This window comes from Tupaia chinensis, unplaced genomic scaffold, assembly GCF_000334495.1.
Source record: "Tupaia chinensis unplaced genomic scaffold, TupChi_1.0 Scaffold000101_1, whole genome shotgun sequence".
Lineage (NCBI taxonomy): Eukaryota > Metazoa > Chordata > Mammalia > Scandentia > Tupaiidae > Tupaia > Tupaia belangeri.
Window position 1 is genome coordinate 7,282,562 of NW_006159565.1, and position 23,276 is coordinate 7,305,837.

General features: G+C 36.8%; 1 protein-coding gene and 1 pseudogene across 1 annotated transcript in view; one reads left to right on the top strand and one right to left on the bottom strand.

The window, feature by feature from the left end:
- The window catches only part of LOC102484555 (mono-ADP ribosylhydrolase 2), a 1,480,331-nt gene that overhangs the window by 858,077 nt on the left and 598,978 nt on the right, over positions 1-23,276 (bottom strand). The gene's annotated exons all lie outside the window — the stretch shown is intronic.
- Positions 1-23,276, top strand: part of LOC102473627 (G2/mitotic-specific cyclin-B1-like) — an 86,822-nt pseudogene that overhangs the window by 28,532 nt on the left and 35,014 nt on the right.

The window sequence follows — 23,276 nt, forward strand, 5'->3', positions numbered from 1 at the left end:
GCGAATGCGCTCATCAGAAAGACAGAGAGACAGAAGCAAGAAATTACCCCCAGGGGAGATGGCCACGTTGCAATACCTTCTCCTCCATTCTCCTCTCGGGATCTTGGACACACACATATACATGCCTGGCATTAGTTTAAGCCACCGGGTCCAAGACTGGAACTGCGGTTGACTACATGGGAGTGGAGTGACATAGTCATTCCTCCAACTGCTGGTCCCCTTAGGTTTTCTTTTACACCATATCTTGCTCAAAAATTAACTAAAAATGAATCAAAATCTTACAGATAAAACTGAGTTTTAGGAGGGGAAAAAATAGAAAATCTTCGGGATCTAGAAATAAGCAGAAAGTTTCTATATTTGACACTAAAATCATGATCTAATAAAAGAAAATTAGATTTTATCAGATTTTAATACTTTTCTTCTGTGAAAGATCTTGTAAACAGGATGCAAAGGCAAACTATAAAATTTTGAGAAAATATTTGCAAATCACATATCCAATAAAGAACTAAGAAGTAAAATATATAAAGAGCTCTTAAAACTAAATGATAAAAATCTAACAAACGATCCGGTAAGAAAATGAGCCAAAGATGTAAAGAGAGATCTCACCAAATAGAAGAGATGATGGCAAATAAAGCAAATGAAAAGGTCATTAGTCATTAGGAAAATACAAATTAAAGCCACAATGAAATATTAACTACATACCTATTAGAGCAGCTAAAATAAAATTAAAATATGTAATGATAACACCTAACCTATTGCTAGTGAGTATGCAAAGAAACAGGATCGCTCATATATTCATGATGGGAATATGTACAAAATGCTACAGTCACATAGAAAAACATGCTTGCAGTTTCTTTAAAAAATAAACATGCAACTACCAAATGATGCAGTAATCACATTCATGGGCATTTATCCCACAAAAATTAAAGACTTATGCTGACATAAAAAGTGTAATAGCTAAAAACTAGACAGAGCACAAATAGGGGCCAGCAGGTGGTGTGGTGGTTAAGAGTACTAGATTACCACATGGCTGACTATGATTTGAGTCCTAGACTGGTGGCTTGCTTTCTCACTTTCCCTTTCTCTTTCTGTTTCTGTCTGGCAAAATTAAATAATAACAAGAAGAAGTAAATAAAAATTTTTAAAAATGAAACAGCACAAATGTCTTTCAATGGATGAATGATGAGGCAAACTATCGTCCATCCATACCGGAATACTGCTCAGCATTAAAAAGAAACCTAGTATTGGTAAATGCTGAAATCTAGAGGAATTTCTGGAGAACTATGCTGGGGGTGGGGGTAGTCAATTCCAAAGGTACACTTTATATTATTCCATTTAAATAACATTCTTGAAATGATAAAAGGGTTAAGGAAAGGAGTGAGCTAGAAGGAAACAAATGTGGCTATAGAAATGAAACAGGAGATCCTTGTGGTGAAAAAAGTGTTGAGCAAGGAGTAGCTTGACCGTCAGTGTCAACGTCCTAGAAGTGATATTGCTACTACGGTGTGGCAAATGAAAAATTAGAACTTCTCTGGGAGAAAAAAAAAATTACTAAAAACAATAGGCATAAATTAAGTTAAAAAAATGTTCAGGAGAAAAAAAACTAAAACTGTTTTTCTTGAAATTAAAAAAAAAAAAAGCATTAAAAATACCTATTCGATGACTACAGTAAGATATATAGCCCCAGCTAGGTGCTACTTTATAGGATGTTCATTCTATTCACTAAGGCTTATGCCTAAGGTTGAACTTGTGTTCATGGAAATGTACATATCAGCTGTGCTTGCTGTGAACATATTTAGATTAATTAAGATCTTTAGTGACTCAATAAAATGTGGGGGAAAAAACGTATAGAAAGCAAACATAGATACCAGAGACAGTGTGGGGGGAGAGTAGGAGATGGCAGAGGGTAAGAGATAGGGAATCGAAGATGGGGAAAAAAAGCAAAATATACAGGAAACAAATGGAAAATTATTTGCTGACAATAACATGTTTGTTGATGTGCTTGATTGAGCCAATGTACAGTGTACTCTGGATAGAAAGTCTCATCTTGTATGCTATAATGATGTATAGTGAATGACTGTAAATAAATAAATTTAAATTAAAAAAAAATCAGAAGGCATGTGCACTGCCAGAGAGACAGAGAGAAAGCAAGAAAGGCTTCTCCAGTGGTGCAGGGTCACATTGCACCCCCTCCTCCATGTCTCCATCCCATCAGGATTTGGGGCATGCAGGCACAAATGCCCAGTATGTTTTTCAAGACACCGAGGCTGGGATTCAAACAGTGGTTGGCCACGCAGGCTCTAGCTCTCAATGCACAGGGCTTAACCACTGTGCAACAGGATCAGCCCTCCACAGACTTTCTGAAGTCCACTTACTTACAAATGTGTGTGTGTATGTACTCACATATAGAATATGTATATTATAACGAATAGTATGAAAGTAATACTGTTGATTTTAAAACTTGTATGACATAATGGACAAAATAATTTCAAATAAATCTAATGACTCTTCTAAGAATGAAAATAGGAATAAAAGAACTGCCACAGTACTATAGTTCTACAAAACATTACTATTGGGATAAACTGGGAAAGCATACAAGACATCTCTCTGCACCATTCCTTTCAAATGCACACAAATCCACAATTAACTCAAAATGAAGAGATTAATTTAAAGACAGCAATATTCCCAAACTCCTTTGTATAATGGCTGTACCATTTTACATTCCGATCAACAATGATAAGAGATTCAGTTGCTCTATATGCTTGCCAGCATTTAGTATCATCATTATAATAGGTGTGTAGTTATGCCTATTTTTAACATTTAAATATATGATATATTCAAATAATGAATAGTTTTTCCTAGATCTAGAAAAATAATTCTTTTTCTTTTTTGAAGGGTTGCTCCCCTCCCCCCGGACAATGCCGTTTTTGCTTTCAAGTATACTCTAAAAGTTTGGGAATTCATGCTTTTCCTTTTGAACTTGACTTCCTAGAAACTTACATGTTTAGTCCAATCAATTCTACTAAAAAAGTAAATTTGATCTATTTATATATTTAAACGAAATTTTAAAAAATTTAGCATGAACAAAACGATGCTTGAGGATGCTCCATTTCTACATCTCTTTCCATGCAGAGAAGATCATGAAAACAGCAGATGTTTCAAAATTATGGCCGTTGGTTTTACATCCCAAATCCCAAGACATTAAAAAAGATTTTCCTGCCAAAACATCTATCTAATCATTATGCCTTTCACTTATCCAGAGGCCTAGGTTCTATTCAGGATGTCCAGATGGCAATAGAGTAATATGCTTCCTGTAAAGTCAGTATATCGTTTATTATCACTGAGGCTTATTAAAGTTTAAAAATATATATTAAGCCTCACATTCTGGTTTCTAAACTTCTCTGGTCTAGACTTGTAATCTTCATGAGAATATTTTCTTAGTCTGTTTTCCATAGTGATCATTTTAGCTTTTTAAATTAACTATAAAGTTTTTTTTTCAAAGTACATTTTTTTTTTTTACATGTGACATGAGGAGTACAATTTAAACTAAAATAGAGAGGAAAAGCACTGGAGAGTAGACTTCAAAGTATATTTGTTTCCTACTATACAATAGTTTTATTTGTTATTTTCAAGTAATCCACATAAAGTATTTTATGTGTTCATTGTGATGCTTCTTCCTCATCAACACAATATTTGCACTTATGTAATATTTATATATTCTATTTATGTTATATAACTATAAATATGTACATAATACCATTGAATTTATGCTGTCTCTTAGTTATTAGAAAAGCAAATATTTACCATTGCAAATAAACAATGAAAACCCTTAGAGAAATCCCATATCATATTTAAAATAAAAACAAAATTTCTATAACCAGTCACAAAATCTAACATAGAGATCAAAATCACTCTGTTAAAATATAAGTCTTTGACAACAGAAAATATTAGGGTACTAAAAGATTTTTCAGCTATTATTTTGAAATACTAACCTAAGCTTACAATGCTTGCTAATTCATAATTGTAAGGAAAATTATGATTGAACTAAAATTTCTCAAAGGTTAAGGCATTTAAAAAGAACAATTTGAAAATAGCAGTCTTCTAATAAGGTCACAAATATAAAAGTAAATCTAATAAAATACCGCATCATTACCTTAGATTATAAACAGTTATTCATACATAATTTATATGTAAATTTTAACGATAGATGGAGATGTTTCTTGGTCTGTACATAGCATTACAAATTTACCATATACCTCTATCTTGTGCCATACTGTAAGACTTCCAGGGTCTAGATGTTAACCAATCGGCACAAAATATTAATTACTGTACATTATCATAAAGCATTTATTTGAATCTGACAGTCCATCTGCTAAAATTCCTGGAATAATAAATGAATAAAAATAAATCAAGCTTTACTCCATGGAAATAGTTTATGAGGTTCCTTATAGTTTAATAAGGTCAAATTCTAAGGTCTATTGATGAGATAGAATTAGTGCTAAAAAGTCAAATTAAAATTTCAATCACACTGGGGTCAACAGGTAGCATGGTGGTTAAGGCACTGGACTCCCACGTAGTCAACCGCAGTTTGAGTCCTGGACCCAGCAGCTTAAAACTAATGCTGGGTGTGTGTGTGTCTAAAATCCAGAAAAGAGAATGGAGGAGAAGGGATTGTGGCACTGCCAACCCCTCCGGGAGGTGATTTCTCATTTCTGTCTTCTATCTCTGACACTCTGGAGAGTGTATGGCCCCATAGCAAAAATCTCTCAAAAAAAAAATTCAATTACATTAATAAGTGTATTTACTGTTATAGAGACTTTAGAGACAAATGACTATGGAATTAATGCTAAAATACAAGGTGATTTCAAAGAAATTTATGGAATAAAATAATATTGAAATTCATGTCGTTTTTTAACAACACACTTTTCCCATAAACTTTTTTTTTTTTGCTATAGGGCGCGTGCACTCGCCAGACAGAGAGAGACAGAGAGATAGAAAGCAAGAAATCACCCCCCAGGGGGGAGGGCCACACCGCAATCCCTTCTCCTCCATTTTCCCCTTGGGCTCTTGGGCACGCACGCACATGCGCCCGGCGTGAGTTTAAGCCACTGGGTCCAGGACTCGAACTGCGGTCGACGACGTGGGAGTCCAGTCACATTGCCATTATGCTAACTGCTGGTCCCCCATAAACTTTCTGAAGACCCTCTTAAGTGTTGGCCTTCACTAGAAATCAAGTTATACTGGACAAAGGTGGCAAGTAAAATATAACCAACTCTAAGGCACCTAAATCTATTATAGAATTAAAAAACATTATATAACAGTATTTTCAAGAAAATCATTTCAGAAAAAGTATGTGTGATACTCAAACACAGAATAAATTACTATTTAAAATAATAAAACTGAGTAATAATCATTGACAGAATGAGTTGTGACATTTATATTTTTCTTATTTTCTCCCTATTCTTATCCTTCTAAAATCCCTAACTTAGGTTGTACTTCCTCTATCAGGCCCCATAAGACTTGACAATGCAGCCACAGATTGATGCCTGCACCTGAATATTGAATATTCTAGAGATCAATCTTATAATTTTATTTGCAACTCTTAGATATGTGTGTGGATGTGTGCATTATATATAACTATCAATTCTCGAGAAACAAATTAGCAGACAATTATTTCTGCCTAGTGTCTTGACCAGACTCACTATGCTTTTAACATAATTAAAATTTTTTTCAACAAAATTTTTAATAGTTCTTTTTAAAAGTATCCATAAAGAGCTTTTAAAATAGATATCAAGGTCTTATCTTCTCTTGCTCAATTATTGGTCAGTCAAAATACAGAATAGTAACTATTAAGGGCTAAGCAGAGCTTTAATACTTAAATATATAAACATATGTATTAGTCAAACATTTTCACACTCAGGAGGTCACAAAAAGAGAAATGTGAATGGCAGAGGAAAGAAGCAGATCAAAATTACAGTTTTGGTGGATCCCCAAGTCCTGGTTGACATCAGAGGGACACAGAAAGGAAATGGCTGGGGACAGCAGTTAGCGTAATGGCTATGTCATTGGAGTCCCATGTAGTCGACCGCGGTTTGCATCCTGGACCTGGTGGCTTAGAACTCACGCCAGGCGTGTGTACATGCGTGCCCAAGATCCTGAGAGGAGAATGGAGGAGAAGGGATTGTGGCGTGGCCATCCCCCCGGGGTGTGAATTCTCGCTTTCTGTCTCTTTCTCTCTGTCTGGCGAGTGCACGTGCCCTATAGCAAAAACCTCTCAAAAAAAAAAAAAAAGGAAAAGAAATTTAAAAGAAAAAAAAAAAAAGGAAGGAAACGGCTGGCGCACTTACTGCCTTCTTTAAAAAAAAAAAAAAAAAAAAAAGGAAGGAAATGGCTGTAGCCATTACTGCCTTCTTTTAACAGCATGAGTCAAACTTCTAAGAATCTGAGTATTTTCTAAAATTAAAAAAAAAAATTCCCATTGAATTGGCTTGGTACTCTTGTTGGAAATGAACTGATTTTCAATGTCAGGATATATGTTGATTATGTCCCATTACTTTATGTGTTTCTCTTTAGGCCATGCTACATCATCTGGATTACTAAAGATTTGTAGAAAACTTTTAAGTTAGAAGGTATGAGTACTCAAACTTCGTTGTTCATTTTTCAAGTGGTTACGGCTATTCTGAGCCCCTTGCATTTCCACAGGTCATTTACATTTAAAGCAACTTATGGATATATTAGGGCTTAAGTCTGTCATTTTATAACTTGTATGGCTTCCTGTTTCTCTTTTCTTCTCTGTGTTATTTTATTGTTTTTAAAGTTTATGTTGATTTATTTATAGTTTTTATAATTTTTATAAGGTTTTTACCATAGAGCACATGCACTTGCCAAAGAGAGATGGTAAGAGAGGAAGTGAGAAATCACCCCCAGAGGGAATGGTCACACCACAATCCCTTCTCCATTCTCTTCTTGGGATCTTGGGCATGCACACAGAATATAATTTTCAAGCCAAGTCAGGAACTCTAACCACTGTTGGTCATGTGGAAGCCCAGCACCTTAACCACTATGCAATCTGCTGGCCCCTAGTTTTTATAACTTAAATTGACATAATAGTCATACATATTTATGTGGTACAGTGATTTTTCAATGCATGTACACAAAAATAAATACATCATCTGAGAAATTTACCATTACTTTGTCATGAATATTTGGCATCCTTTCTCCTATCTAAATTATACATTGCTATTAAGTATAGTTTCTCTACTGTACTTAAAGTCTTAGAGGCCATTTTTCTTGGCTAACTGTAATTTTGTATGTCCCTTCTTGTCTTCCCCTTTCCTCTCTCTCTGGTATTCCTCATTCTGCTCTCCACTTCTATGCTATCAAATCTTTTTTTTTTTAATAATTTATTTTTTATTATAATTTTTTTTCCATCACAACACACAAATGAATTTTCCATCCAAAATACACTGTGCATTGGCTCAATCAAGCACATCAACATACATGTTCTCAGCAAATAATTTCCCAATTCTTATGTCCTGCATACCTTGCCTTTTGTTTTGCCATCCTAGATTCCCCATCCCCCTCCCTCTGCTATCAAATCTTTTAGCTTCTGCAAATGAGTAAGAATATTCAGTATTTGTCTCTCAGTGCTTGTCTAATTTTAGTTAGCATAATTTCCTCCACACTCATTCATGTTGCTTCAAATTACAGAATTTCATCTTTTCATGGTTAAACAATATTCCATTGTACATGTATACATTTTTTTATCCGTTTATCCATTGATGAACATTTAGGTTGATTCCATATTGTACTCCTATGAATAGCTCTGCAAAAAGCATGAGAGTGCAGATCTCTCTTCAACATCTTTCTTTTGGATTTATTCAGTAGTGGGATTATGGATCAAAAAGTAAGTCAATCTTCAGTTTTTTTGGAGAGATTTTTTGCTACATGGCGCATGCACTTGCCAGAAAGACAGACAGAGAGACAGAAAGTAAGGGGTTGACGTGTGGCCATCCCCCAGGGGATGGCCTTCTCTTCCATTCTCCTCTTGGGGTCTTAGGCACGCACACACATGCGCCTGGCTTGAGTTTAAGCCACCGGGTCTGGGACTCAAACTGCAGTCGACTACATGGGAGTCCAGCAACGTAGCCATTACACTAAGTGCTGGTCTCTCATCTTTAGTATTTTAAAGAACTGCCTGCCAAACTGTCTTCCATAATGGCTACAGTAATTTACATTCCTACTAAGTGCACATGAGAGTTTTTTTCCACATACTCACCAGTACATGGTATTCTTTTATTTATCTACCTTATAATAGCCATACTAATTGGTGTGAGGGTTACTTTACTGTGGTTTTGTCTTGCATTTCTTAGATGGTCAGTGATTTTGAACATTTTCTCATGTACTTGGTTATCTGTGTATCATATATCAAGAAGTTTCCATACAGATAGAGTATCCATTTTTTTAATCAAATCATTATTTTTATTGATTTTGGCTGGTGAGTTATTTGATTTCCTTATATATTCTGGTCAATAATCTCTTCTCAGATGTATGACTTGTAAATATTTTCTCCTACTCTGTGGGTTCTCTCTTTATTTTGCTGTTTCTTTTGTTGTATAGAAGTTAGTTTGCTGTAATTCCATTGTCTATTTTTACTTTTGTTGCCCATGCTTCTAAGGTTTTATATTTTTAAAAAAATGATGTCCAAATGCCCACAATCATATTACCTGTTTTCTTCTAGTAATTTCATAGTTACAGATCTTACATCTAAGTATTCAATCTCTTGAATTAATTTTCCTATTTAATGAGATGAGTGTCATTTCTTCTAGATGTTAATATCCAATTTTTTTGAGAGAGAGATTTTCGCTATAGGGCACGTGTGCTCACCAGACAGACAGAGAGAGACATAGAGACAGAAAGCGAGAAATCACCCCCCCAGGGGGGATGGTCACACCGCAATCCCTTCTCCTCCATTCTCCTCTCGGGATCTTGGGCATGCACGCACATGCGCTAGTGTGAGTTTTAAGCCACCAGGTCTGGGACGCAAACCGCGGTCGACTATGTGGGAGCCCAGTGATATAGCCATTACGCTAACTGCTGGTTCCCTTAATATCCAATTTTCTCTGCAGCATTTATTGAAGATATTATCCTTTCCCTAATGAATACTATTGGTATCTTTGTCAAAAATCAATTGCTTGGATCTATGTCAATTTATTTTAGGGTTTTATATCTTATTCCATTGGTCTATGTGTCTATATTTTTGAGAGTACCATGCCATTACAGTTACTATAGCTTTGTATTATCTTTTATTTAAAAAAAGAATTATTTTACTGAACTTTATTTTAATTTGACCAGAGAAAGACCAGGGGGTTGGGGAGGAGAAAATGGAGAAAGCAAGATGCCAGGTCTGGGACTCAAACCACGGTTGGCCCTGTGGGAGTCTAGCACTCTTAATCACCATACCACCTGCCAGCCCCAACTTTGTATTATCTTTTGAAGTCAGGTAGTTAATGCCTCCAGCTTTGTTCTTCCTGTACAGAATTGCATTAGATAGTCAGAGGTGTTCTGTGTGTGTGTGTCTTTGTTTATTTCTTCATATAATTTTCTTAGTGATTGCTCCAGATAATGTAATTGTATAACTTCCCACAGTCTAATAGTAACAACATAAGGTACTGTTGGGGTGGGGGAAGAAGAATCAACTTTTTGCTCAGCACCACAGAAGCCATCGAGTGGGTTAAGTTGTGGTTTTTACAGTAGTGTTGGCAGATACTTCCAACATTTTTCTGTTGTTAGACCTCCCTTTTCTGGCTAAAGGAAACAGGATTTTCTAGGATTGTTTTTAGTCCTGTGCCTTTCAGCAGTTCTGAGTCAGAGTCTGCAGCACCCAGTTTGAGATAAATGAGAGGCAATAGAAGATTTAAGAACCTTAATTTATTGATCCTCAAGGGTCTTTAGGCAGTCACCTTCTTCTGTTGATTTTTCAGAGACTTCTTATGTTTATTGTGTTATTTCTAGGGAATTTATTTATAGGGAAAGGACCTAAGAGGAACGCAGCTAATGTCAGTCTTCCCTATCAAAGGTTCTGTATCCAGGGATTTGACTAACCATGGATAAAAATGTTACAGTGTTGCTGAAATGTGCTATGTAGTTAGGCTCATCATGGTTGTGACTCTACTGAGCATGTATGAACTTTTTATTGTCACTATTCCCTAAACAAAAAAATTATAACTATTTACATAGCTTTTATATTGTGATAATTTAAAGTGTACTGGAGGATGTTCATATTGTGCCATTTTATCCATAAGACTTGGTCATCCAAAGTTTTTTTTTTTAATCTGTGTAGGGGAGTGTCTTAGAACAATCCCTTATGAGGACCAAGGGATGACTAGACTCTCTTTTCATGGAATTGAAATTAATATTTTATTTCAGTATTTAAAAAAGCTCACTTGTATCCTTTGAAGTCCACTGATATAGTCTGATGTTTCTGCCAGTAATATCTTAGGAAGGGTTGACTATGTAGGTGAAGGGTACCAAACTGTTCCTTTTGTTGTTCATATGCAGGCAAACATTCATTTACAATTATCTAAAAGTAATTGTAAACATTTGAAAATAATTACATGGTTAAGTCACTTCAATTAGTTAAAGGTTGGATGAGAAGACAACAGAATAGTTCAAGCAACAGCTGAGTGGAAGATTTTAATCTCATTACAACTAACGTCAGCATTCTAATATACCTCAGGCCAAACTAATTGCAGCAACTTCCACCCACTGCCCCAACTCATCATGTTCTCATACTGGGGAACTACGTGCGAGAAAAAGTATTAATAAAAGGATACAGAGCATACAGAGTTTTTATGTGGGCCTTTGCAGTTGCAAGGTAAGCTAGAATGTGATTTAGAGCCCTGAAAATTCTCCGTGTCATGTCCTGTGCTTGTCCTTGGTGCTAACACCGGATGGGATGCTGGCTGGACCTGCTCTTCTGCACAAACAAGGGAATATGGGCTTTTCAGGTGGGATCAGTCCAATTTAGTCTCCGTTCTACCCTTGACAACTTACTCAACATCTCAGAACCTCAGTTACCTTGTCTATAATATATGGACCTCTGAAGCCAATTCTCCTAAAGAATTAAATAGTGTCTTCACAATGCTGGTTGAGAAAATGTTAAATAACAAAGTATTTGGTCCCCTGGTTTTCCACTCATAAAACAGTGGAGCTGGAACTCATACACCTCAGGAGCACCAGAACTGCTTTAAATCAGAATTCCCTCAAAAGTTGAGGTAGAATCCTAACCTATATTTTCTTTGAAAGTGTCTTTCTTCAAAGTATTTTTTAAAAAGCAAAAAACACACCTTGTGTCTCAAAACACATGCGTATATTTAAATGAAAATTCTAACGCGCCTTTCACTATAAGTCAAAATTTTAAGGACACTTTTTCTAAAAATATATTCAAAGACAAATCTTAAGTTCTATTTTCTCTACTCCTTTTCTTCCACAAGAGTTGGTTGAGGATTAAAAGGAATTTTTAAATCGTATGTAGAAAAAGTAAAGATTTTTCCCACACATATCTCCTACAGATAAGTGGCAGAATTTCAGTAATGACTTGTTCACTTCTCCCCCTCTCCCTCAGTACTCTCTATAAACTGGAGAGTAGTTTTAGATTTCAATTAAGGAGAGTTTTTAAAGATCAAGCTAATATCATTTCTACTTTTTTTGCCTACAGGATCATGGGAGCATTTGTAATAAGAAGCACAATTCATCCTATGGAATTTTCTCTAAGAAGAACTCCTATCCTCCTGGTTAGAATTCTAGCTCACCACAGATTCTGACAAATCATTTAGCTATCCGGGCTTCAGTTTCTCAGTGAAGTAGTGACAGCCACACAGCATTCCACATTAAACAAGCTTTTTCTCATCTAGCCTCAACACACACTTCAGAGTCATAGGGAATGTCAGCCGCCATTGCTGGCCTCATTTAAGGACACAAGTGAAAGCTCTGCGAATTTTGGTATTTCTCAAAGGATGATCTCCAAAACTGTGGATGATTCATAGGCAATCTCTGAAACAGGAGAAACACTGGCTTTGAGGGATAACAAAAAAAACTGTCAAAGGATGGGGACATGAAAAAAAATTATTACAAGTCTCAAACAATAGCATCTAGGCAATATTTAGCTGGCAAAGGAAGAGATGAAGAAAAACAGCTATACAAGGCCTGGGGAAATGACACATTCAATAAAAGTTGAGTTCTATGCGCGGTCAACAAGTAATGCTACTGAAGGCCAGGGATCTTAACATGAAATGGTCACTTAAACTCTGATGTATGGAAAACCATACTTTGGATTTTTATTTCCTAATTACCTTTTGCTTTCAGGGCTAATTTCAGCTGAGGCTGGGGGTGGGGTAGAAGCAAAGCATTTCTCTCTTCCTTATGCAGTTATCCTGAGTCTTCATGTTCTCCAGGGTCTTTACCTGTTGTAAAGGTAAACCCCCTGTTGTAATTTAGCACACCCTTTCAGACGCTGTAGTTGAAATGTGATTGCATATTCATTATTTGAGTCTTTTTTGTGTGTGTGGGGGGGATGAATGTCAAGAACTACCATCTAGTCAGCCTTCTTAATGACAGCCTTCAACAAGCAGTAAATGTCCTTACCCTATGTTCTATGCCTGATATTTTTTTTAGAGAGAGATTTTTGCTTTTGAGCACGTGTGCTCGCTGGAGAGACAGAGACGGAAAGCGAGAATCATCTCCCACGGGCAATGGCTACACTACAATCCATTCTCCTGTTGGATTTTGGGTGGCCACACACATGCCGCAGTGTGAGTTTTAAGCCGCCAGGTCCAGGACTCAACCACAGTCAACTACATGGAAGTCCAATGACATAACCATTACACCACCTGCTGGTCTCTGCCCAATTTAATTTTAAAAGAAAGAAAACATTTCAATGATATTCATGCATTTCAGAGGAAGCAAGACTTATCTTTTCAACCATAAATAATTTAATGTCATTATTTAAATCAATATTTGAAAACTAATAAAAGGATTATTGAATCACTGGTTGATTTAATTTACACTGTATTCTACAACTATGCACTGCATTAAGGAACCGATTCCACTATATTATTATATCACCATTGTGGGGCAAATCAAATCTTAATTTTCATGTTTCTCAAAACAATCTACGTGATGAAACTGAACAGAGAAAGATTGACAGAGCATTTTACTGATTGTATGGAGACCTTGTATCACAAAAGTTACTAATTCAAAGCTAGTAACAGTTACACTGGTTGAAAAAGAGAAAAAAAAAGTTTTATTTCTCCCCTCCAACTTGAATATCTCTTGTATAAAAATACAGAGTGATAGTGAATATTACCAATTAAGAAAATGGTGTATTTAGTTACTGGTCTTTATAGGAAAGTGAAACTTTTGAGAAAGTCATGCCATCATTATTTCTCAAAACAAAATTCCTGACCACTACTGCTAATAGATGATATGTTAGTCAGCATCTTCATCCAGTTATACTATGCTTCCCTGCTCCCAATTTCCACCCAAGTCAACTGAATACAGACTATGAACAGTTACTTTTCTAGCCATTGGGGTTACATTTATAGCCAACAACCAATACAAACCCTTCTTTTATGAATGTAGCGCACCAAACCCTCACATTTCTCTCTAAAAAGGAGAAGGGATGCTCAGAGTCCTTGCATTGTGAAATTGCTATTCTCGTTATGGTTTGGACAATGGTTTGTCCCCCAAAGGTTCATGTTCTGGAAGCTTGGTCTCTAGTGAAATAGCATTAGGAGGTTGGTGAGAACTTTAAGAAGTGGGTTTTACTAGGTGATATTTGAATCTTGGAGGCACTGCTCTTGTGAATTAATACTGTCTCACAAAAGAAAGTGAGTTCACATTCTCATGAGAAAGGATTAGTTCCCAGGAAAGCAGGTTGTTACAAATGTGAAAGCTGCCCACAGGAGATTTTTGCTTTACATACACCCACTAACCTTCCTGCCTCTGTTGGTATAAGGCCATAGTCTTGGACTTTCCAGCCACCAGAATTAGGATTCAAATAAACCTTTATCCTTTATAAATCACCCAGTCTTGGGTATTTATGTTTAGCAACACAGTAATAGATTAGAACATCTCCTTTCCATAAGTATAATCCTTGAAGATTTCTTATGGCATGACCTGAAACAGCTGTGATGACTTTAAAAAGTTTTGTTTTTCTTGGTACTCCTTTGAGTTAACACTATTTGGTCGGAGAAGGGAATTTATTTCTCACAGTTCTGGTTGCTGGGAAGTTCAAGATCAAGGCATTGTCAGATTCCTGCTTCATAGATGGTTGTCTTCTCTTCTCACAGTGTCCTCCCATGGTATAAGAGGGAAAGGCGCTCCAAGGTCTCTTCTAAAAAGATAGTAATCACCTCAAAGGCCCCAACTCCTAATACCATCACATTATAGGTAGGATTTCAACATGGAAATTTGGGGAAGTATCAAACATTCAGTCAACAGCAGGAAGGAAAAGAAGGGAAAATGATTAGAGATGATCTGCATGAATCAACTACATGGGGGTTAAAGATGTGTACAACTGATACAGAAAGTGGTTGTGAGTATGTGTCAGATGACTATACACGAGTTATAATAATGACTATACATTGCAACATGGCTATATTTACATGACTAAAGATGAGTTTTTCAAGAGCAATGATCACATTTTATTTCATATCTCCAGCACCTAGCTCCGTGATTGATATTGGTAAATATTTGGTAAATATTGAGTGTGAATGACTAAACCTTACCTCACAATCAGAGATTGGACAAAGGGCTAAAACATATTAATTCAGATTCTGCCTTGAAAATATCTGATAAAATAAGTAGAAATCATCTGTCACGCACAATTATCCCAGCTAAAAGCAATCACCTACAAAATCGTTAAAATAATCATGACAACTTTAAAGGAAGGCTGTTGAGAACTGGAAATGCTTTAAATAAAAAGGAAAAAAAGATCACTTATTTACATATATGAAAGGTGATAAGAACCTTTTACAAAATACACTGATAATTTTAATGTAAAAAGAAAATGGTATTTATTGGGTCATTGGAAAAGTCATGATGCATTTTTCCAGAGAAAAATGTTGTGAATTTTCCAACACCTAATATAATATTTATTCTCAAGTCTAATTTTTGTCATTTAATTATTCTATCATGACAACAGGATATTGATATTTAAAAGGAATCAAAGAGCATGTGAAGGAATTACTTATTTTATTTATTTTATTTTTTTGAGAGGTTTCTGCTATAGGGCGCGTGCACTCGCCAGACAGACAGAGACAGCGAGACAGAAAGCAAGAAATCACCCCACGCCTCAATCCCTTCTTCTCCATTCTCCTCTTGGGATCTTGGGCATACAAACACACACACATGCCTGGTGTGAGTTTTAAGCCACTGGGTCCAGGACACGAACTGCGGTCGACTACGTGGGAGTCCAGCGACATTTCAACATGGAAATTTGGGGAAGTATCAAACATTCAGTCAACAGCAGGAAGGAAAAGAAGGGAAAATGATTAGAGATGATCTGCATGAATCAACTACATGGGGGTTAAAGATGTGTACAACTGATACAGAAAGTGGTTGTGAGTATGTGTCAGATGACTATACACGAGTTATAATAATGACTATACATTGCAACATGGCTATATTTACATGACTAAAGATGAGTTTTTCAAGAGCAATGATCACATTTTATTTCATATCTCCAGCACCTAGCTCCGTGATTGATATTGGTAAATATTTGGTAAATATTGAGTGTGAATGACTAAACCTTACCTCACAATCAGAGATTGGACAAAGGGCTAAAACATATTAATTCAGATTCTGCCTTGAAAATATCTGATAAAATAAGTAGAAATCATCTGTCACGCACAATTATCCCAGCTAAAAGCAATCACCTACAAAATCGTTAAAATAATCATGACAACTTTAAAGGAAGGCTGTTGAGAACTGGAAATGCTTTAAATAAAAAGGAAAAAAAGATCACTTATTTACATATATGAAAGGTGATAAGAACCTTTTACAAAATACACTGATAATTTTAATGTAAAAAGAAAATGGTATTTATTGGGTCATTGGAAAAGTCATGATGCATTTTTCCAGAGAAAAATGTTGTGAATTTTCCAACACCTAATATAATATTTATTCTCAAGTCTAATTTTTGTCATTTAATTATTCTATCATGACAACAGGATATTGATATTTAAAAGGAATCAAAGAGCATGTGAAGGAATTACTTATTTTATTTATTTTATTTTTTTGAGAGGTTTCTGCTATAGGGCGCGTGCACTCGCCAGACAGACAGAGACAGCGAGACAGAAAGCAAGAAATCACCCCACGCCTCAATCCCTTCTTCTCCATTCTCCTCTTGGGATCTTGGGCATACAAACACACACACATGCCTGGTGTGAGTTTTAAGCCACTGGGTCCAGGACACGAACTGCGGTCGACTACGTGGGAGTCCAGCGACATAGCCATTACACTAACTGCTGATCCCAAGGAATTACACTCTTAAGTAATTTCACCTACCCTCCAAAATACAGATTTTAGCTTATTCTATAAATTAATTGACCATTTGATGCCACCAAGGAAGCAAGACTGATTTGTTCTCTGATATAGTCTCAGGTAAGAATGGTGCACATGCCAATTGCTGATGGTACACTGCCCAGAACCCCATGGCATGGACAATTTTTGTGCTGCTGTTACAACTTCCAATACCTGTGACTTTGTTTGGGGGCTTTCTCTGTTCACTAGAGTCTGCTTTTCCTAGAGGTATGGAATGCCATAACCCCTAGAAAATGAATGTGCAGATTTCTCATCACTCAGGTGCAATAACTCAGAGCTACATATCTACACTGTTTTCCCAGAGTTCTCCAGTAAGGAAAAACAAAAAATCCTACTTGATTCAGGTTAACTCATTTGTCACCACCACCCCCTACCCCTTTCTTTTAGCTCTATCCATTCCCTATCTTAAATCTCTCACTCCCACTTACATTTCTTAGAATCAGATCCAAAATGAACCACAACCAGGCGTCATTTAACAATGGAGATTCATTTTAAGAAAGTGTCATTAAGCAATTTCATCACTGTGGGAACATCACTGAGTGCACTTACACAAACCTCGATGCTATAGCCTACTAAATAACCACACTATACAGTATAGTCTACATGTTCCTATGGGACCACCGCCATGTTATACATGGTCTGTCCTCAAACGAGATGTCATTATGCAGTGCGTGACTGTACTTTGCATTCTAGTCTATGACCAAGCAGCTGCATCTAAAGAAACCCAAGCTAAGACAGTATGTTTTACATTTACAATATAAAATTCAAAAGGTAAAAATTGAGAGAAAAATATGTAGAACTATTTTATATCAGTATCTTGAATATAAATCTAAGTTTATCTTGGGGGGTTGAAGTGGAGAAAGAACTAAGTATTATGAAGTAACGACTGACCTAAGAAACAGAGCAAATATTTTTCATATTCTAATTTTTTGTTCTGAGAGGTTTTTGCTATAGGGTGCATGCAGTAGCCAGAAAGGCAGAGACAGACAGAAAGTGAGAAATCACCCCCTGTGGGGGATGGCCACGCTGCAATCCCTTCTCCTCCATTTTCCTCTCAGGATCTTGGGCGCGCACGCACACACACCTGGTGTGAGTTTAAGCCACCGGGTCCAGGACTCGAACCATGGGCGACTGCATGGGAGTCCAGTGACATAGCCATTACGCTAACTGCTGGTTCAATAGTCTAATTCTTGAAAATGGATTTAGCCCTTGTTCTGAAATTAAAGTCTAATGGCAAAATGTGACACAAGTGTAAATATAGTTTCTAAATATGACCCATTCCTCCCCCCGGCTATGAATGTTCCTTTGTCCAGGACTCGAACCATGGGCGACTGCATGGGAGTCCAGTGACATAGCCATTACGCTAACTGCTGGTTCAATAGTCTAATTCTTGAAAATGGATTTAGCCCTTGTTCTGAAATTAAAGTCTAATGGCAAAATGTGACACAAGTGTAAATATAGTTTCTAAATATGACCCATTCCTCCCCCCGGCTATGAATGTTCCTTTGTAAGTGTAAATATAGTTTCTAAATATGACCCATATTCCTCCCCCAGCTATGAATGTTCCTTTGCATGTGAGTTTCCTGCTCCTTTCATCAAGAGATGGAAGATTGAAACCAGCAGATGGCGTAGCAGCTATGTCACTGGACTTCCACGTAGCTTGAAACTCAGACTGGGTGCATGTGCATATGTCCCCAAAATCCCAAGGGGAGAATGGAAGAGAAGAGATTGCAGTGTGCTAATTCCCACCCCTCGAGGGGGGCGGGGGGATTTCTCACTTTCCATCTCTATGTTTCTTTCTGTCTCTCCCTCTCTCTCCCCAGTAAGTGCACACACCTTAAGGCATAAACTTCTTTTAAAAAGAGAGAGAAAGAGAGATGGAGGATATTTTCCATTACTTTATATCTGGGCTGACCTTGTGCTTTGAACAATTGGATGCAGCACAAGTGTTACCTAGGATTTGTAATCTATCCCTAAAATGGGCTGGCAGCTTTCAATCCTTCCAAGGAGTCCAGCCACCATACATTAAGTCCAGGTTTTATTGCAAGAATGATTATAACCACACAGAGGAAACATTGGAGGATGAGCAGCCATCTTGGATGTTCCAGCCCCAGCTGAATACAACTGTATGAGGGACCTCAACTGCATGAGAAGGCAGACCCTTCACACCCCAGCTGAGCCTAGAAAACCCACAAAATCATGAGAAATATGTTTTTCAATTATTTGATTTTATTATGATTGTTGTTATTATTTTTTTAATTTGCTATAAGGCACTTGTGCTCACGAGAGAGAGAGGGAGAGAAGTGAGAAAGCAAGCTGCCAGGTCCAGGATGTGAACCATGGTCAGCCATGTGGGAGTCTAAGCACCCCAATCACCATGCCACCTGCTGGCCCGAAGACATATGTTTCTTAAGCCACCAAGTTTTGAGGAGGTTTATTAGGCAATCATAGACAACTACAAGAAGAAATGGCAGTGTAGTTTGACAATTCTCTTGGAGTGAAGTACAAAATACAAAGGAGAATAAAGAGTGGATGGGTATTGGGTGAGCCCCAGTTATAAGATAATGCTACAAAGGGACTAATTAAAGACATATGAAATGTGATTGCTGCTATAAATACATTTTTTTTCCCCAGGAATGACGGCATCCTTATCTGTAAGAATTAGAAAATACCCAAGTTATGAGCAGTACATTGTGACCCAACAAACTTAAGAGTTTAGAGAGAAATATTTAAGCATAGACTGGTTGAAGACTTGGGCTGGGATCAAAAGAAAGTAAAGCCATACAGACAATAGGAAGAGTAGACTTAAAAGGTAGATGCCAAGTAGGGATGACAACAAGGATTCATTTAAATGGGCATATGAGAGAAGTGGGACTTGGCCAACCATGATTCAAGTCCCAGACCTCGTGGCTTGAAAATCATGCTGAGCACGTGTGTGAGGCCTAAAATTCCAAGGAGAATGAAAGAGAAAAGACTGTAGTGTTCCCATTCCTCCTGTGGGGTGGGGGTTGATTCTGTCTCTGTCTCTCTCCCTCTTTCTCTCTGAGCACTATAAAACAAAACAAAAACCATATTCTAAAAATTGGCCTTTCTATCCTTTGAAACAGTCAAAATATTAAGAGAACCACTTATGTAGGATAGCAAAATATCACCCATTTTTTTCATGACTGTGGAAAAATAGATTTGTAAAATGTTTGTTTCTTCCTCCACTGCAAGAAGATTCTTCAATTTAGGCAAAGCACCTATTAGTTAACACTATGTCTATTACTACAACTTAGTCATATCTACTGATATGGTTGACCTTAATACTTAATGCTATCAATACAAGAAAGGTTGCAGCAATTATTTCATATTGCCATCTATGACAGATTTTTAGTGGATTTAAAGAGAGTTTTAATGGCTCCTAATTTCTTGGTTAATTTTTCCCCTCTGGTATGTGTGCTCACCAGAAAGAAACAGAGAGGAAGTAAGAAATCACCAACCAGGGAGAATGACCACACAGCATCTTTCTACTCCAGTCTCCTCTCAGGATTTTGGGCACACACAAACCCACACCCAGCATGATTTTCAAGCCACTGGGTCAGGACTCAAACCATAGTCAGCTATGTCGGAGTCCAGTGCTTTAACCACCACTCCATCTGCTGGCCCCAATGGTTCCTAATTTCTATAGTGTAGAAGAACAGCATTTTATACTCTGAAAATTAATAAGGGATCCTGCTTTCCTTGACCTATTTAAACTTATTATATTCACTTCCTTAATAATTTGTTCCTAATCTTCAAAATAAAAAATGAAGTGCATTTATAAATTTATAAGGAATACTGGTTAGAGTTTGCCTTTTCTCTTTGACACCGTGAGCAACTTGTCAGTGCAATCTCATTGTTCAGTGTCTAGTATATGGCCAAAATAATATATGTGTACATATATAAAGATATCTCTATACCCATGTATGTAAATAATAGTTTACAGCTTGTATACCTTCCAAGATTTATTAAATATGACATCTTCAGTGCTTCCCAGAGATAATTGTTACCTGAACTTACACTCTAGAAGAGCCTTATCTCTCTCTTCCATGCATTTAAATAAATAGTGTTTACCTATAAACTATCCCTTTCTTAAAACTGAACTTTAACAAAGCATTTAGATGTTACGAAATGTACTATCTTAATGTTCATAAAAGTTATTGCTTACACCCTGCAAGATTGCTTAATTGCCATGAATCAATTATGAACAAAACAAAAAGAAGAAAGCAGATCTCACTTATTTTCTTGCCTAGAAACCACATCCCATAATTAAATCTGAAGATGGTGGGATATCTCCACAAACAATGCCAGGGAGTGGTAGCTTCCTGCTCATTAGTCTTGGGCTCCAGTTGAATCATAACTACTAAGGGATCCTGTAGGCTGTAGTTACCAGATTGCCTTAGACCAAGGTGGCTGGCTGAGAAATACACACTCCATTAGGTGAGTGCAGAATAATGAACACTGGACTTCCAGATCCAAAAAGTTACTATAATTGGACAACCTTCCCTCTCCCCCTAGTTCCAGACCTAGAAAGAACCTTGTGCCCAATGAAATGATTCACTGACCTAGGCCAGAATAATCCAAACCTATAGTGTAAATTGTGCATATAGGTAGGCAAAAACCCAGTGTGCTTTTTCCTAGACAGGTTTCTCTCTGTACTTAATCATACATACTTATTTTTCATTTTTTAGAGCATATAGTGCTCTCATCTTCATCAAGATGTCTCAGCATCATATCTGGATACTCGGTGCTCTCTTCATATGCCCACAGCTCTGACCATTTCAAGTGGACCAGACCGAGCTCTGGCTTCAGCACTTGCATCTCATTGCTGAGGGCTGCTCTACCTGCCAAACCCCCTCTGCCTATGCACATAGAAGACTGTAAATGCTAAGGAATTAACATACCTAACAGTCCTTAAATAATGCCTGGTGGGAGTTGATGGATAAATACCCAACTCCCTTCTCTCTTTGGTGGGATCATTTTGTGGTGCATATTCTACACTGTCTCTCAGAACTCCCCAGTGTCATTTAAGCTCCAGTTAACTAAACGGTCCTTTACTGGCTTTCTTACTTCTGTCATGCTTTATCAAGTTCCCTACCAGTATTCCTTGAAATCACCTTCTACATAAATTATTTATAGGAGGATCTTTCTCTCAAAGTATTTCTCAAGGGACCAAATGGAAATCACCATTATCATCATCATCATCATCATCATCATCATCATGACAACAACAGTGATAGCACTCACCACTTACTGGAGTTCCAGTCTATTAATATTCTATTATTCTATTAAAATTCTACTTCTTAGACATAAATATATAACACACATATCTTACAGCTGAGAAAAGAGCACCAAGGAGATTTAGGTTGCCAATCTCTAGATCACTGAATTATTAAATGAAATTAGAAACTAGAATCTGATTTCAAACTGATTTGTTCATTCTACTATACTATATTGAACCCACAAAAACTAAAATTAAAATAATTTAAAAACAAAATTGAAGTATTGAGGCTGTCTATATTTTTTTTAAAAAAATACTAGAAGAGGTGCCAACAGATGGTGTAGTAGTTTCTTTGCTGAATTCCCACATGGATGACTGTGGTTCGAATTCCAGACCTGGTAGCTTGAAAAATCACACCAGGCATGTGATTTTTGCATGCCCAAGATCTCAGGAGGAGAATGGAAGAGAAGGGATTGTGGTGTGGCCATCCTCTTGGGAGTGGGAGGTGATTTTCACTTTCCCTCTCATAGTCTCTGTCTCTTTCTCTCTCTCTCTAGAAAGCACATGTGCCATAAGTCAATAACTTCATAAAAAATTGAAGAATATAGTTACCAACATAATACTTCCAAAGTCATTGGAAGATAGACACTTTAATCCACGTATAGCATTCTTCCACTCAAATACTGTACTATGCCTTTTTGCTACAATAACATTTTGTAGAAATAGGAGACTTAATAGAGTAGAGATTGTGTCTTATTTGCTATATTCCCAGAAAAGAGTTTAATAGACATACAATGAATATTGGTTGAATTGACTGACTTGAGTTCTAATAATTTTTTTTTCTTTTTTTGAGAGAGAGATTTTCGCTACAGGGCACATGCGCTTGCCAGCGTGACTGAGAGACAGAAAGTGAAAAATCACCGCCAGGAGGATGTCCACACTGCAATCCCTTCTCCTCCATTCTCCTCTAGGAAAATGCCCAGCTCTAATAAATTCTAATGTTATAATCGTGAATAGAAAAAAGTTGGTTTCAATAAGACTCAATCTGGATACAAAGGAGATTCATACTCTAGATGGGAAGGAGGAATCTTGCAAAATGGGGAGCAATTAAGTTTACTGACTTCCTTAGGCATTATCTTTACATAGAATGAGGTGTGTTTCAAAGACATCTGATATTGTGATGTAAGTGATGTTTTGATATTATAAGTATCATGAAAATAGTTAAACTGAGTTTAGAGTTATTGGGAAGATGAGTTCTGGAGTTCAGAATTTGGGTCTTACAGGATAGCTCTGTTTTAGGGCACTGGAGATTCTCCATTGGAAATGTAGCTAACTTTGGCCAAGAACAGGTGGTGGGTTTCCGGGTTTCTTTTCTAAAGGGAAGGAGACAGCTTTTTTTTTTTTTTTTTTTTTTGAGTTTTTCTCTGCA